This window comes from Rattus rattus, chromosome 1, assembly GCF_011064425.1.
Source record: "Rattus rattus isolate New Zealand chromosome 1, Rrattus_CSIRO_v1, whole genome shotgun sequence".
In the NCBI taxonomy this organism is placed as follows: Eukaryota; Metazoa; Chordata; class Mammalia; order Rodentia; family Muridae; genus Rattus; species Rattus rattus.
The window spans coordinates 177,580,520-177,598,460 of record NC_046154.1 but is presented as its reverse complement, the minus strand read 5'-3'; positions in this window follow the sequence as shown (position 1 = coordinate 177,598,460).

Here is a 17,941-nt window from a genome sequence, read left to right as displayed (position 1 = left end):
TAGCAAACAAATCAATCACTTTATGAAGAGTGATTACTGCTACCTTCCAAAGCCTTAGAGTAAAGCATTACGTAAGCCTTCAGAATATAAGGAGAGAAGGGAGTGCATCTGGGTACAGTGATACACATGTAATCAGCAGGACCACGTGTCCCGTGTTAGCCTGAGCCACATAGGCGCGCTCTCTGTCTCTCTCTCTCTCTCCCTCCCTCCCTCCCCCCTCTCAAAAAACTAAACAAAACAATAACAGAAGAAATTGAATTGTGTTCTTTGAGCCCAACACATTTTATTTTCCTGTAGAAGAGAGTTTAGAATCACAAGAAGCCAATGCTTTTGAATATGAAACAAGCTTTACACATGCGCTTCTGAGATACATTTTGATTATTTACACAACCATGAATCTGTAAAGGGCCCACGAGTATCCTTCGTCTGTGCAGTTGGGTCAAAGACACTCAACTGCTGCAGAAGAAATAACAATAGGAAAAAAAATTCTTATTTTATTATCTTAGGAACCAAGACATGTCTCATCTTTTTCAAAGTGCTTGAGGACTTAGGGTGCACAGAGGAGCCAACATTCAAAGTTTTCTGATGAGTCTATTCAGAAAGGTCACCATTGCCAATCCCCTTCATCTGATTTTAAAATTATTTCCAGCACATTCCAAATCTAAGCCATGACCCACTTCATGTATTGGTCACCCTGCCTTCTCTCTGCTTATCAAACTTAAATTGAATTCTAGCTGCTTACCAGATTTCAAGGGTGTAATACAATATCGTCCAGTGGGCACAAGCTGTGTACCAGATCTCTGGATCTTATTTAGGTTACATTATATAAATTGTTTATATCCATTCAATGGTGCTCTCTATTTATCCTTCATTCAGGCCCTAGCAAGAGCCCTTAATAGTATGTTTGTGTGAGTGTGAATTAATTAAATTAATTAGTTTGTCTTGATAAGGAGACTCTCACCAAGCTCAAGTGAATGACTGTTTTAGATACCGCATATATTATAGTACAGATTTTTGTTAGATTGACTTACCTCACTTAGCATAATAATATACTATCTCACACTTGCTAGGAGAGTGACTGCCTTTTCAAATGGAGAGATGATAAGTGTTGGCAAGAGTATGAAGAAATTCAAACCTCTATGCAATTAAGAACTTAGGGAACATTATGCTAAATGACCCCTTACTCCAGACAGACTTTGAAGCAAATCCCCCCCCCTTTCGGCAGATCTTATGTTGTGGTTACCTGGACCCCATTCTTCCTCTGATGAGATCATTCTTTATCACACACTCCATATAGTTTTTATGCTTGTTCCAATGTTGAAGCTAATTCCATGAATAATTCTCTTTCCCTCACTCAAGATCTCCAGATTGATTTCTGAACGTATTACTTTTCTTTAAACCACAAAAATCTATCATGTATGGAGTAATGCACTAATATTCCCACATTATTTCTGTGATAAATGGCTTCGCTATCTTCAAACTATAGCAGTTATAGTTAACAATAACAGTCTGGTTCTTTAACAATGTCAGTCATATATCTTAATTTGGATATACTTCTGTGGGGATGGAATAAAGATTAGTAATAGAGTTGGCAGGGCCTAGAAACAGCTGTTGAGCTATGTGTAGAAAATAAGATCTGATGGGTTTGTTAGCAAGGTAAGGTGAGGAACGGACCTGAAACCATAAGAGGGCAGGGAGTGTATGAGGTGAAGTAAAACAAAGCTTCTCGTGTGGACATGTAGAAGCTCATTAACAATTTCATATCTGCTTCTAAAACCCAGATGTACCAACTTTCTGTGAGATTTCTCTGACAGAAACCGAATCATCAGGGAAAAGGATGGCCTGTATAACTCAATGTAGCCTGTACACAGGAATGTGAGATGCAGAAGGAAATCTTGCAGTATGGCAGAAAATCATCAGTCAGGAGTCAGTATCAGAGTCAGACCAAACTCATCCAGCCAACGATTGGCTGCCTATGGGGTACACAAGCTGTAGGATTTTGGTAAACTACATTGCTTTCAAGAAAAGGCAAACCTAATTTGACTCAAATGTAAAAGTTATATGGCCCTGGGTCTGGACAGAGGACACCAGGAAGTGTGAATAGGGACCCAGCTGTGGCGGGCATCGTCTATGTGTGCATGTACTGCTGTAAATGTGCGACATTTTCTCCCATCTGGTTCTTTTCCCTTCATTGCCCTAATGAAAGATTATAAAAAGATTAAGGATGGAAAGAAAGGGACTTCTGAAGAAAATTTTCAAGTGCAATTTTGTTTCTATGAAATTTCTGTTTCTCATGCTTCTTTTGAGTAAACACTGCGTCTAAGATGTCTTTAGGCCAATGCCATAAAAACGCATTTGGAGAGCTAAAAAGGAATTTCTTCGGTGGCTGGATAATATGACTTGAGAAATCAGAGACAAGAAACTCAAAGTAGATAGTCTTGGGATTAAGCAGGAACTATTTTTCATCCTTTCAACAGACACCTATTGAAACCTAGGCATGTGCTATGGCGATTGAAAACAAGAGAAGGACAGCCCTGAATTATCAGTTTGAGGAGAGTGTGGTAGGATGGAAAACTACGTAACTGGATAACTGCTATATACTACTACAGACATTCACAAAAAGGCTAAACAAACCACAGACGGAGTTGAATACTGCAGTTAATGGCTGCCTCTATTCGTGGTCCAGAAGACATCAGAACTGGTTGTTGTATGTTTGCTGGATAAACACAGAAGATACAGGCACTCCTAACCACAACCACCACCAAAACAAACAACACCTTTATGCTCATCCTATGTCAGCTTTTAAGATGTTTGCCACATATCTTATGTGTTATACAAAGTCTATGAATACAGGCGTGCCCCCCCTCCCCATTTCCTAGTTTACAGATGAGAAATTGAGGACTATATTGAAAAGCTGAGACTCACAGCACTGGGGATAGGAAACCTGAAGAGGCCACTTCCTCTAGTCAGGCTGGAATCCCAGTGGATACCCATAGGGATACCCATCCACCCACAAAACATTTGATCCAAAATAGGTCCTGTCTGCAAGAAGTGAGGGAGGAAGGATGGAGTAGAGACTGAGGGAATGGGCAAGCAATAACCGGCACAACTAGAGACCCTCCCATGGACAAGCACCAATCCCTGACACTATTAATGATACTCTGTCATGCTTGCAGACAGGAGTCTAGCATGGCTGTCCTCTGAGAGGCTCTACCCAGCAGCTGACCCAGATGGATGCAGAGACCTACAGCCAAACGTTGTATGGAGCTTGGGGTATCTTATGGAAGAGTTGGGGGAAGTATTGAGGGCCCCAAAGGGGATAGGAAATCCTCAGGAAGACCAACAGTGTCAACTAATCCGGACTATTGGGAGCCCTCAGTGACTGAACCACCACCACCACCACCAACAACAAAAAAATACCGTACCTGGCCTGGACCTAGCCCTCCCCTCCCCCCATATGTACCAGATAACCAGCTTGTTCTTAATGTGGGTTCTGAACAACTGAAGCAGGGGGCTATCGCTAAAGCTGTTGCCTGTCTGAGGAATATATGCTTTAATCTGGACTACCTGTCTGGCCTCAATGGGAGAGGATGTACCTAACCCCGCAGACTTGATGTGCCAGGGTAGGGGTACACAGTGAGGACCTGCAGCCTCTCAGAGGATAAGGGGAGAAGGGCATGGTGGGGGAGGGATTGTGAAAGCAGGAGATCAGGAGAGGTGGGGAGGGAGCATAGTGATGAGGATGTAAACCGAATAAATAAATTAGCAAGAGGAAAGGAAGAAAGAGAGAAAGAAAGAAAGAAAGAAAGAAAGAAAGAAAGAAAGAAAGAAAGAAAGAAGAAAAGAAAGTGACAGGCCTATGTTTCTGCAGAGGGTAAGTGGATGAACAGAACCTCATATCTATGATAAAGCGCCTTCCAGTGGAGCTGAAATTTGCCATCTCTATTCATCAAATAAGTGGAGTTTATATCTCAACTGAGTTCTAAGTTCTTTGTTATGCAGGTGCTTGTGTGTGCAGTGTGTATGAGTGTGTGCGTGTGTGTATGTGTATGAGTATGTGTGTGTGTGTGCATGTGCATGAGTGTGTCTGTGTGTGTATGTGTGTGTGTGCATGAGTATGTGTGTACATGAGTATGTGTGTGTGTATATGTGTGCATGAGTGTGTGTGTTCAATTTCATGTGTGCGGATGCATGTGCATGCAGAAGCACATTCATATGTGTTTACATGTGGAGGGCAGATGCTGATGGTGAATATCTTCTTGGATACTCTCTGCCCTGTATGTTGAAATATCGCTTCTCTCTTAAACTCCAGGCTCACAGAGTTGGCTGGTCTAGTTAGCTAGATTGCTCAGGGGAGCCCCTATTGTTACCTCCTGAATGGTGGGGTTACAGGCAGGCCAAGACGCCCACCTGGCCTTTATTTGGATGCTGGGAGTCTGACCTCTGGTCCGGCAGCAGCTAGTGCTTTACCTCATGAGCCATCTTTCTAGCTCCAAGTTATAACTTTAAATAATTCATCAAAGCAGCTTCGGCCGGAGTCCTCTTCTCGTCTAACCTCATGTGCTTGTGTCACTCTCCTGTGAGGAGAGGACATATCCTAAAGACAGACACGCATGGTCTTCCCTTCATTATCAGACTACTGAAACAGTAAGAGGTAAAATTTCTCCTGGAATCCCTGCTGGGAGAGGGGAAACGCTGAGGCCTAGAGGGAGCAAAGTTGCCTCCCAGGTAGAGATTTCACAGCTGGGACAGCTTGACTATGCTTGTGTCCTGGCCTTCATTTTGTCATCTTCTTCTCTCTTTTTTTAGTGTATAAAGTGGTAATGTTGCTGCAGAAAGACAGAGAGAAGGCAGAAATCCTTTCCTGTTGGTGTGAAAACAGCTCTCACCTAAAGAGACAGTTTATTCTGGAGCCACACATATGAATGACCATGATCCCAGAGCACAGATTTATGTCACCCTAAACTCCATGTTCCACTGTCGCAACTCTTTCCTGGTGTTTTTATATACTGGACAAAGAAAATCACAAATCCACAAACTTCAAATAACAGTGATGGGCACCTAAGGCGGGCAGGTTACAGCAAAGTGTGAAGCCCTCTGCTCTAGCTTTAGACAGAACCTTGATAACAATTTTAGCATGGTGGGTGCTGCAACCCAGTGGCTTGACAGTCATAAGGATCATAAGACACAAGGTGGGCAATGAATGCTTACTAGGGCGGGTAAAGTTAGCTCAGGCTAGTTGGTTCTGTATCTGCAACGTTCTACCATCACTGAAGGTAAGGGGTAAGTTAGGCCAGGTTAGTTTGAAGATAAAGGTTTGCTAATGGGGTTGTGAACCACAGGTTGAGAACTGCTACTATAAGCAATAGCTGTTGCTTCCTCTTTTCCTGTTTATGTAGTCCCAGGAGCCCAGTCCTAGGAATGGGGTTGCCCAAATTCAGGGCAGGTCATTTTTTTGCCTTTGTTAATGAAATACAGATACTTCCTCACAGATGTGCCCAAGGTTAACTCAATCTAGATAATCTTTCACAGGCAAGCCCAGAGCCTTGTCTAGGTGAATTCTGGATCCCATCAAGTTGACAATCATTAAGTATCACGGAAGTCATTTCATTGCAAGGATACTAAGTAGACTTCCTTGCAGTTTTGATGTTTTAACACATGTCAGAATGTTTTTTTTTTCCTGTAACACTTGTATCTAAAATTGAAACTATGCTCAAAAAGCAAGCAAGACTTGAATTATAAACAGCAATTATTATTCTCCCATGGAAACCTATTCACACATGTTAAGTTCCCTCAACATAAAAATGTTAAATTTCTATTTTAAATTCATAGGCCCACTGCACTTAATATGATCTGCATACACGAAGGTCTAATATACATTTGCTGAATCCACACTTCTATATTTGACAGGTGGACTAATTAATTTCTCTTGTTTTGATATTTCATATTAGAGCTATGAATTCATTTTGTCTTTATCATCCCTATAGATTTTGAAACCAATATCTTAGTTAATGACGTTAGATGTTTAGTAAATGTATTTTGCTTTGACTACTCCATTAGGTCAGCTCTGTTACTCAAACTACAGACTGCAAAAATGAGACCAGAGACAGTAGCCAGAATAAACAACGGAAGAAATGATAATGTCCTTTCATTTTGCTTTGAAATACTTCAACCAGGTATTACCCATCATGCAACAAAAAAATGCTGTTCTCTTTGCTGCCTTGATTCTTAGACGTAAGTATTTACCTGTGGCAAGGAGGAAAAAAGGTGGTGGTGAGGGGATCCATACCAGAGTAGCTCATTGAACCTAAAAGTCAGTCCACAATTTTCAAAATTCAGTTTTAATCCTATATGTAATAAGAACTAAAAAGAGTTATTTACTTCTCACAGCTGTCAGCTTGTCTAATTTCTGTAGGGAATTCTATGAGAAATTGTGGATCTAGTGCCTGCCCTGAAGGAACTTATAATCTAAAAGTACATAGACCGTAAAACAAAAAGTGAAAGATACTTACAGGCAAACTCAATTTACGCTTTCTGATTTTTTTTTTTTACGGGCTCCAGGGAGAGTAGAAAATTCTATTGCATATTGCACTCATAACTTCTGATGAAAAAAAAATCAATGCCTTTTTATATATTGCCAACATAATGGATTCTATGATATGAACTGCAGAAGAGGAATTTTTCAGAGGTGAAAAACAAGCCAATCAGAAGCTGGGCGATTTCAGGTTGAGAGTTCCAAAGGACAGGAGAAGAGACAGGCGAACACATCACAGGGGTATCCGTTTGAGAAGCAGGATGGTTCCCCTGGCAACCTTTGTGCGGAGTCTGCAAGGCACCACACAGCATTGCCTCCTGTTTTCATACTGCAATCAAGAGCTTGACTGTTTCCTTAATGTGATTCTTTTGCGTTTTCTTCTCTCTTTTTCCTTTCCCCTGTGCTTGCTTTTCCAGAGAGGCCTGAAGTCTCGGAGTGGTTCTTAATTTGACAGAAATGCAAATTCTTGGAAGAAAATCAGAAGAACCAAGGAGGCGATGTTTAGAGGAATTTTGGAGATTTAAGTTCTAGAAACCATAAGGGAGGATCGATCGGAAAGGAAAAATTTCCAACGAAGCCCAGATAGGAATTTCTGAATAATAATAAGGATGTTCTCCTATCCTTTACTTTAAGAAGATAGTTTAAATTGTAGGACGTTTAATAATTGGCATGTAAACTATACTGCATGTAGACAAAGCTGGTACCTTGGTCCATCTAAGTCATGCACTTGGTCGATGGACATTTCAACTATTGGAACTAAGAGCCAAGATTACCCACCATCCTTACCTCTTAGCTTCATGTCTCTTCCTTTAGACTCCTGTTTCTTTCCTGAGAGTGACCTTTAGTGTCCCTTTGAAAGTCAGTACATAATTTCCTATCGGGCTGGATTCAGTTGAAACTCTCATTCCTGTTGTTTTACTTTGCTCCATTTTCCTTTAACAATCCTCTCGGTCTTGTTTTGCTAAAACCCAGCTAGAGAAAGTCAAGGGAGTTTGCCAATTGAGTTCTGAACAATTAGGCCCTCCATGCTGTTCCATGATCCTTTTACTCATCATTAACAAACCTCCTAGAGTGTTTTCTTCATCACTTCTTCTAATTCTCTTTCAATTTCCCCTAGCCTCCAACATAACAATTGTCATCCTCAATCTAAACAAAACCTTTCTCTTCTTGATAGTTCTCTACATTCTCTCCTCTTTACCTAAAGACTTCTTTACAACCACTGAGCAGATGGTTTTAATGGGGAGGGACTGCATATTCAAATTAGGATTGTTCAAGGGGATTATTAAAAGGTGACTTGGTTAGGGCTTCCATTGTTATGAAGAGACACCAACCAAGGCACTTATAATAAAGGCAAACAGTTAATTGAGGCTGGCTTACAATTTCAGAGTTTCAGTCCATTATCATCAGAGCAGGAAGCATGGCAGCATGCAACAGACATGGTGCTAGAGAAGATGCTGAGAGTTCTCCATCTTGATCTTAAGATAACCAGGAGAGACTGACATCCTCAGGCAGCCAGGACGCAGCTCTCTTCCACAATGGGTGGAGCCTGGACATAGGAGGAGCTCTCTAAAGCCCACCCCCATGGTGACACACTTCCTTCAACACACTTTCTAATGTTACTACTGCTTATGGTCTAAGCATATTCAAACCACCACGAAGGGATTTCTCACGATGGTCAGAAATGTGTATAGTCACCTAAAGATAGGAACGTTATGCCCAAATTAACAAGTGAGAAGTAGGTCTTGTTGAGAGAACATTCTTAAGAGTTCAGACAGCAATGTGTCTGAGTGGATGGATAAGAGCAGTTCAGTATAACTTTGAAAAGGCTAAGATTTGAATCCGATCTCTTGTCCTTTCCACTGAATTTTCTCTTGATATGGTTGGTTTGTAGATTGGTGGGCCAGTGCAGATAACAGAATAGAGTACAGGTTTAAACAGACAAATGAAAAAATATATAGCATAGACTTTTTGCCTATTACATGAATTATACAATTTCATATTTTACAAAGGCTAAAGAGTCTTGTTCCCAACTTCACAGAAATTCCAAGTGAAAAAGTGAGGTTGTGTATGAGTGTGTGTGTGTGTGTGTGTGTGTGTGTGTGTGTGTGTGTAAGTCAATTTTTAGGGCAAATTTACAGGCTTTAACAGTCTCAATAAATTAGGCTCCACATATATGCGATTAAAAATATGAGTGGTGATCAGAAGCAGAGAAAAAATAATTAATATCTGCAAATAGGAATAAATAGCAGGCTCTAGTGACCCCAAGTTTATCATTAGGTTACTGAAGTGAGCTTGTAACTACAAAGAGACATATGACGGAGGGCAAGAGGTGTGAAGAACTGAGATGTTTTGGTCAAGGCAAGGTCTCGATCTATCGTTTTAGCTCAGGTCATGCAAGGAAGTCTAATAACTATTAAATTGTTGTGATGATTACTACTGACTATCAGTTTGATTGATCACCTAGGAGTCTCTGTTGTATCCTTCAGAGGGATTACCTAGATTGAGTTAGCCTTTAGGCATGCCTGTGAGGAATTACCTAAATTAGGTTAATTGATTTGGGGAGATCTACCTTAAGTATAGATGTCACCAACCTATGGACTGGGGTCCTAGATTGAATAAAAGTAGAAAATGAGCTAGGTTCTTGCATTTACCTCTCTCTGTTTCCTAGGTGTGGATGCAGCTCTCTCAAGCTCCTGCCTTCACAACTTCCCCACCATTGTGGACTATCCCTTACAATGGGATCCAGAATAAACTCTCTACTCTTAAGTTGCTCTTGTCAGTGTATTTTTGTCCTAGCAAGGAGAAAAGTAACTAGGAAGGTTTGAATCATGGTCTTCATCTACCTCCTCACATGGAGTGGGAAATCCCATTCTGACAATAGTCACAGTGTGGGCCATGGGAGAGTCAGTGTAGTCCAGCAAAATTAGCTTCCAAGTGCCTGCTACTTAAGTTATTAAACTGCATATATACGCATGTAAACAGATAGGTCTAAGAACAGGATTTCAGTGTAAAAATGTTGTCAGGTAACTGCATATAAAACTTGGGCAGATGAGGGAGATGAAGCATGACTATTAGATGGGGGAAAAATCACAGACTTTTCATGTGATCGAGACCTGGAGTAGTGAAGAGAATTTACAGATATGGCTGTGGAGATGGCAGGGAAGGGATTCTAATCAGAGAATAACAACAGCCAAGCCTTGTCCATATTACATCAAATAGCCTGCTAAATTAAAATTAATTAAAAGTCTACTATTTCTACAGTAATCTCAGTGGAACATGGACTTATTTATATGTCTCCAGATTCCACCACAATTACTGGTAATTAATAAACGTTCACAAGCTGGAGATAGTTGAGCAGTTAAAAATGCTTCTTGCTCTTCCACAGAACCTGAGTTCAATTTCCAGCACCTGTGTTGGGTAATACGCAGCTGCCCAAAGCGACAGCACCAAGGGAATGCTGTTCCCTTAATGTTCTTTTCTGCAATCCATCACATGCAAACATAGGTGGCATACCTCTACACACACACACACACACACACACACACACACACACACACACACACACTGGCATGCATGCACACACACAAGCATGCAAATAAATATAAATCTTTGAAATAATGAAAAGGAATAATTATTTAAATTAATGAATCACAAGACATTGAAATTATCTTTGCTATTTTATACTTACCCCTCAATTGCTTCTCTCTCGAGCAATGTCCTTCTATTAGCAGCAGTTAGTATTTTTCTTATTATCGATAATTATTTTTTACCCATCCTCTTGGTTCCTTCTAAAGCATTATCTGTACTGCAGGTATTAGGTATCAGATTTAGGTATGGATCTCAGAAGCCACTGAACTTCACAGACCACGTGAAGATGCTAACTATAGAAGAGAAATCCCTCAGCAGATTAGGGCCAGAATATGCATTTTCTGCATTGAGTTCTTACATTTTCCACCGCCGAAAAATGATTTACTGGCATGTTGAAGCTGGCAGTTACCATGTACATATGGACAAATATTACCAATTGGATTATAAATGTAGGATGTAGTATAAGTTAATAACATATTTAGTACTTATGATAATGCAGAAGGCTAGCCACTGGGTCAGTGAGAGCAAAGGTCAGGCCAGAGTGATAAAGCAGAAGATGGCTCCTGAGGACTCTCTTTTCCTCTTCTTTAATAACCAGATCACCCAATATCAAGCTCTTAACGTCCTTATCGACGTAATCCACAACAATCAGAATAATTCCATTTTCTTTTATGAGAAGATCTTATCAAGTAAGTCAAGACATTTTCAAAATATTATTCAAGGTATTCCAGCAACTGTCATAGTTGAATGAATAAAAATAGGCCTTTGTTTCTATGTCTTGCTTTTTAGTTTTTATAGAGCAAAAACATTTAAAATCGAATCTGAATTTCTCTTATCTCACTCAAGCAGAACCTCCTGAGAAGGCAGTTCTTGTTAGTGTCGTCCAAGGGAGTTTCCTGAAAATTCCAAGAGAATGGAGATTATCCATCTCCCTGGCACAAACAGCAGGACCTCCTGCCCTTTCCCATTGGAGCCCAAGCCATGTGATTGCTTGTGACCCTGAGTGGTTGGTTCGTCAGGGAGTGGATAGTATCGAGTGACTTGGAAGCATGTGCTGATAATTTTCATCTTTTATTCTTGTTATCTGTTTTTATGTTAGATGATTTGTAAGCCTATACTAATTTTGACCTGAGAGAGTACGAGATACCAAACTATTCCTGAACAGCTTTTGTGATTTAGAGGGAATGGTAGACAGTCTATTCTCTGGTTGCATCAAAACTAAGAGCATGCAACCTCCGATTAAGAATATAAAGGAAGGGGGTTGGGGATTTGGCTCAGTGGTAGAGCACTTGCCTAGCAAGTGCAAGGTCCTGGGTTCGGTCCCCAGCTCCGAAAAAAAGAAAAGAAAAAAAAAAGAATATAAAGAAAAAAAGAAGAAGAGTGTTTGCCCTGGAAAAAAAAGGCCCTGAAAAAAAGGCCCAAAACAAAAAAAAAAAAAAAAAGGAAAAAAAAAAGAATATAAAGGAAGCATTCTTCCTTGTTAGATGATTTGATCCCTGCCTGGGGTGCATTTGAAGTAATTAGAAACCTCACATCTTCCTTTTTAACCTTTAGATTATCAGGTTAAAACACTTTTATGAATCTTGGTTATGGATGTTTTCCTTCCTAGGGAGAGCCATTGTGTCCTGTTCACTTCCAATGTCTTTTGTCTTCTTTGTAATAAGAGGAACATCGTGGGATGGGACACTGGTAGAAAACACTATGTAAGGCTGTATTAGTTATGTGTCAGATGCTGTGATAAAATACAAACCTAAGTTTACAAAGTGATTTAATGAAGACAGGGTTTATTTTGGCTTAGGGTAGAGTCCAGCGTGATGGGAAAGGCATCACAACAGTCAGGGGAGGCATGGTGGTGGTAGCAAGAAGCTTGGGAACTACAGAGAAAGAGAGAGAGCAGGAAAGGGGGTAAGGTTATAAATCTTCAATTCCAATCCTAGTACTGTTCTTCCTCCTACAAGGTTCCATCTCCTAAAGCTTCCACAACCTTCCCAAGCAGTACGATCAGAGACTAAGTGTTCAAATGCATGGACCTGTGACGGGTCTCTCTCATCCATATAGGCTTTTATTTGACATGGTCTCATAAACTGGCAAGTTCGTGGACAGCAATGACAGTGGATGAGGTTTTCGTTCCTTCTTGATTTTGTATTTTGAGTGCTCACTGTAGGTGTAGAGAGAATCTTTTGTTTTTCTACTTGCCAGGCTGAAGATACTCCTGGGTATCTATTTAAAATGTCCAATTATCAGGTTAACTACTGAGTTATAGTTGGCCAGTGTGGTTAAACTGCACTGTCAATTTAACTGTATTTAGAAATACCTAGAGTATTAGTGAGACACTCACCCTTGATTGTCCCAATGAAGACTTCCGGGAAAGGGTAAACAGAAGCAGTAACATTTGCCAAAATTTACACAGTACCATCCCATTGGCTGGGGCACTAGATTGTGTCAAAGGGAAAAGGGGAAAATGATCTGACCACTGGAATTCATCCTTCTGTTCTGGACTCATCTCCAAATGAACAAGAAGAAGCCCCATATTACTGCCTCTATGCATTCCTCCCCATGGTAGAAGGCGCCTTCAAGCTGTGAGTCAAAGCAAAGTTTTGTGCTGTCAAGTTGCTTCATTACAGGTATTGATGAACAAATTTATAAAAGTAATGCAAGCAGGGATGTTGTAATGTAGGGATCCTGGGCACCCTGTCTGCAGCTAGCATCCTACTGTCTTTCCCTGCTTCAGGGCCTACGTCTAAATTAAGTCCTAACGACTACCAAGGGTCTTACATTTTCCTTTGCCTTTGCTAGCTGCCGGGCACAACATGGATCCTTGCTTACTTTCTCCTCTGTTTCTGAGAGTGACATTGGATTGTGGGGATGTGTACTAAGCATCCTTTTGGAAGATGTAAATGGTATCCATAGGGAGACCATAAAAAAGAATATTGATTTGAATATTATTTGGGGAGAGGGTACTCTCTGAACCTGGGTGAGAATTCATGTCTCTTTATTTAGAAGGCACCTCTTCTAAACACTACTCCTGGTTTCTCGTTTTAAGGCTCTCCCTACTCGATCTTGCACTGTCATGAGAACTTTTCGGTAATCTGAAAGCTGTCTCCACCTTTTGTTCTCCTTTCTTTTCTTTTCTTAGTGATTGTAAGCTGTCAATGATCGCAAGTGTGGTCTCTCTTTTCTCATTATCATGACTTTACTAAGGATAATTTAGAACTTCAGTGAAGACCTCCTGACCTGCTTTTATAAAACCTTCTCTTTCAATTTCACCATGCAGTGACTACAACTCATGGCTTCCGATTCTTTCCATGGATGAGATGGGGTTGAGGGGATTGTCTTAATGAACTCAGAAACCTCTGAAACCACCTAGGTCTGAAGAAGGTGAGGAATACACTGAACACTGAAAGTCCGCAACTAGGACTTAAAGACATCCGAATGCCTTTGAGTGATCCCCGAGTCTCTTCATCAAAATTTAGTTGACAGTCCCTAGAATAGTATACACAGGAACAAGCAAAACCTTAAGGGTGTTTCATCTATATTGGAACAAAAATTTTAGGTACTATATTGAGCAGGTGACAATTTGTTCCATCTGCTTGAAATGTAATCTGGATAAAAATATAGAGAGACAAAGAACACACACACACGAATTATGTATTCTTGCATTTTTTTTGCAAGACTAAAAGCCATGGTAATGTCAATTTGAATCGACCTGTCTGAAGCTAACATATATTCATATTATATATATATATATATATTCATATGAGATATATTTATATTATATGTTCTCTGAATGGTTTCATCAAACCACTCATCAAAACCCATTATCAAAAAAGCTCGACTTTAATTGGCATAGGAAGAAACAAGTATTTATATAGATTATTCTTAAATTTTCCAGAAAAAGGGCTGGAGATGGCTCATATTTATAAGTGAGCCGTCATTCCCTTTGTTCTATACTGGACTTGCAAATTGGGTGAGATTCATCTGTATGAGAGAAGACAATCAACTTTATTTGTTTTATAGATTTGAATGCTAAATTTACCCAAAACACCATTAGTAAAACACCCAAAGTAGTGTTTAACTAAGTATCTGAGCACCAAGGAGTCTAGTTACATATTCATAACACACACACACACATATATATATATACATATATATATAACATATATATATAATATATATCTTCTGAATGGTTTCATCAAAAACCATTATCAAAAAAGCTCCACTTTAATTGGCATAGGGAGAAATAAGAACTTATATAGATTATTCTTAAATTTTCCAGACAAAAAGGACTGGAGAGGTGACTCGCTGGCTGAGAGTTCTTGCTGCTCTATGATGAGAATCAGAATTTGCATCCTAGCTCCTAGCACCAAAGTTGAGCTCCTTACAAACACCTGTAACATCAGCTCCAAAGAAACTGAAGTGCCTTCTGGTCTCCACGGGCACACGCATATACATACCACGACTAAAATGAAATGAAATGAAATGAAATACATCTTTAAAAAATGTCAAAATACAATTATAAACGCAAATATTTTCAAGTTCACGTTATCTGGATAGATATTTGATAAGGGAGGCTAGTTTAACATGACTGGTTTAATAAAAGTCGCTGTGCCTTTTGAGGCATTAGAATTGAGTATGACATGGCCATCCATTTTTAATTGTGTTTGGATTTACAAGGCACATAAACTTAGTTTATGTCTACTAGGTAATAAATAATAAATAAAATAGTAGGTAAAAAATAAATACAGAATCTAATGGAACTGTATGATTGTCAGGGCTTAGTTGTCAAGCTCAGCAGTTAAACAATCAACTGCAAGTTTAACTTCTTGAACTGTTTTTATGGTATTTTTGATGCTCAGCTAATGTGTTAGTGAAAAGCAGTAAAAGCGAAATAACATGCGGTGCCACGTGGCTTTATTTAATGGCTTATGTCATTTTCCCAGTCCAAGCACACTTATTGGGAACATATGTGTGCACATTGACATACGTGGTGTGGAAGCTTATGATTATAACTTTCAAAAATAGTCATGCTTCAGAATGAGTTTTTAGTTAGTCACAGTTCTCCAGTGAACCAGAACCAGTTCAGTGTGGGTCCAAACGACAGAGAAGCAGAAGGATCCAGAGTGTAGATCTGATGTAAAGGTTAGAACACTAGGAAGACTCAGTTGTGAAGGCTAATCATCTCCCACTCGTGGGCAGCCATTCCCTTTGTTCTACACTGGACTTGCAAAGTGGGTGAGATTCACCTATATGAGAGAAGACAGTCGGCCTTATTCGTTTTATACATTTAAATGTTAAATTCACCCAAAGCACCATTAGAAAAACACCCAGAGTGATGTTTAACTAAATATCTGAGCAGCAAGGGGTCTAGTTACATAATCATAACAAGTTCACCCCTTATTACATCTTTAATTGAACCTATGCTCCAAATGAGGGCAGTCCAAAATTTAATAATAGAGAATATAATATTGCTCTACTATTTTCTATCATGTACTACAACTGAAATGGAATGTCTACTTTCCGCAAAGAAGGAGGTAAAGATATTGATTACATCCTTTCTTCTCCTTCATACTGCATAGCATAAAGAGAATGGTGTAAAGTTAAAAATATGCAAGAACCAGAGTAGAACATGAACAAATCTATGTGCATAAAGGAATACAATATAGGCGATGACAATGATATTATATTTTCTCATAGAAAGACAGCAGGGCATGTTTGGTAACTTTCAATCTGAAAGTTAAGAGATATTTGTTAAATATCCAGCTTATTTCTAAATAAGATAAAATACCCAAGAACTCAAAAGTTTAAGTTTATGCACCAGTAGCCTTTATTTTTAGTGTGATAAATTGTAATTTATTTATCAATTAAATTAAGCACAGCCTTTTGCCAAATTGAAAAAAAAAGAAGCCTGTATCATGCAAAAGCTAATCTGTTCAGAAATTTCAGTTTTATATTTATGAAATTTGTTAAGCTGCTCTGAAATGCAGTAGTATCACAGAATATTTCCTATCTCTGTGTGTGTGTGTGTGTGTGTGTGTGTGTGTGTGTGTGTGTGTGCATGTAGGTGCACAATGCTTGTGTATATGTGAGCATATGTGTGCACCAGTGTATATGTTTGTGTGAGTGCACGTGTGCATGCATGTACAGATACACATATGTGTGTTGGTGTATGTGTCAGAACACTAGCAGTTAGCCTAACTGTAGTCCCCAGGTTACAATCTTATCTTTCTGAGACAGATTCTCTCACTGGCCTTGAACTTGCGAAATAGACAGCAGGCTCAACAGTGAGCCCTAGAGACCTGCTTGTTTCTTCCTCTCTGGCTCAAGTTACTATGCCCAGTGTTTTAATGTAAATTATGGACATTAAATTCAACTCCTACATGTTCGCACAACAAGCAATTTGCTGAGCCATCTCCTAGGCCTCTGCCTCCTTTACCCCTTTTAGTGGATTATATTAGGTATTTTATTTTAGTAACTGAATCAAATACATTTGAATCCACATATTGAATAGTAAAAGCATCTTCTACCTCCATTTGTGCAAACACACATGATTTTATGTGACTATACACAATTTAAGAACCATAAATGGGGGGGGGGTGGATATGTTATTTGTCTTTCTGGAAGTGGCTTAATTCAATTAATATGATTATCTGCAGGTGTACCCCCCTTTTTTTTCTTGCAAAGGACCTGACTTTATTCTTTTTGTTTGCTGAAAAAAATTTCCTTGTGTGTATGTTTCACATATTCTTTATTATTTACCTGTCGATGGACACCTAGATTGCTTTCCTAACTTTGCGATTGTTATTAGTTCTGCAATGAACATTGGTGTGCAAGAATTCCTGTGCTACATTGACATGGAGTCCTCCAGGGAAATACTTAGGCTGACCAGACCTGGATCAGGAAGTAGAGCAATTTCTTGCCTTTTTATGTTATGTTTATGCATATGATTTTGTGCGTATGTATATATATATATGTGCTTGGAACTGGCTAAGTAGGCGAGGTCTGGCTGGCCATGAGCTCAAAGGATCCTCTTGTCTCTGCCTCCCCAGTGTTGCGATTTCAAGTGTATACCACAGCATTTGACACCTTTCTTAAGAAACATGAATTCTGGGGCTCAAACTCAAGTTTTACTGTTTACAAGGCAAACACTTTAGTGGCCAAGCCATCACTCCAGCTGCCAGTGTCCTTTCTTAATAAAATGAGACTAACTTACAGTCCACATGTGTACACAAACGCAGGGAACCAGTGAGGATGCATGTGAACAATTATACATCAGGTAGTCGAGCATTGTTGGTGGTTCTTTGCTAAAAAGTAAAAAAACTTAAGAAAAAGGTATTTTTTTGAAAATCAAACAACACTGCAGGGGGTGAGGGGGGGTAAAGAACAAAATTTAAACAGATGCAGCAAATTCGAAGAGGTTTGTGAAAAGGAAAGATAATCCCTTCAGGTCAAGTTGGCTAAGGTTTGAAAGGATATATTTATACATCCCCAAAATAAACCAAGTATACTACACTAATGAAAAACCAGACCTCTTTTTTCTCTCAGTGTGTTAAAAAGATATTTTCTTGGGCTATTTGTTCATTTTCCCAAAGAAATATCTAAGTGAGTTTGAAGAACCAGCCTGCCTCCAGCTTAGACTTAAAAGCCATTTTACAGTGAAGACAAACTGGGTGTATTCCTGTTTATGATTAAACCTCTGTTCTGCAAGGATTGGGTCATGTTCCACCTGTCACCTTAGCTACAAATGGCCCTGCACTATATGTTCCAGGGATGGCAATCATGTCCTTATTTCAAAAAGTTGTTTATAACCATCTTGAAACC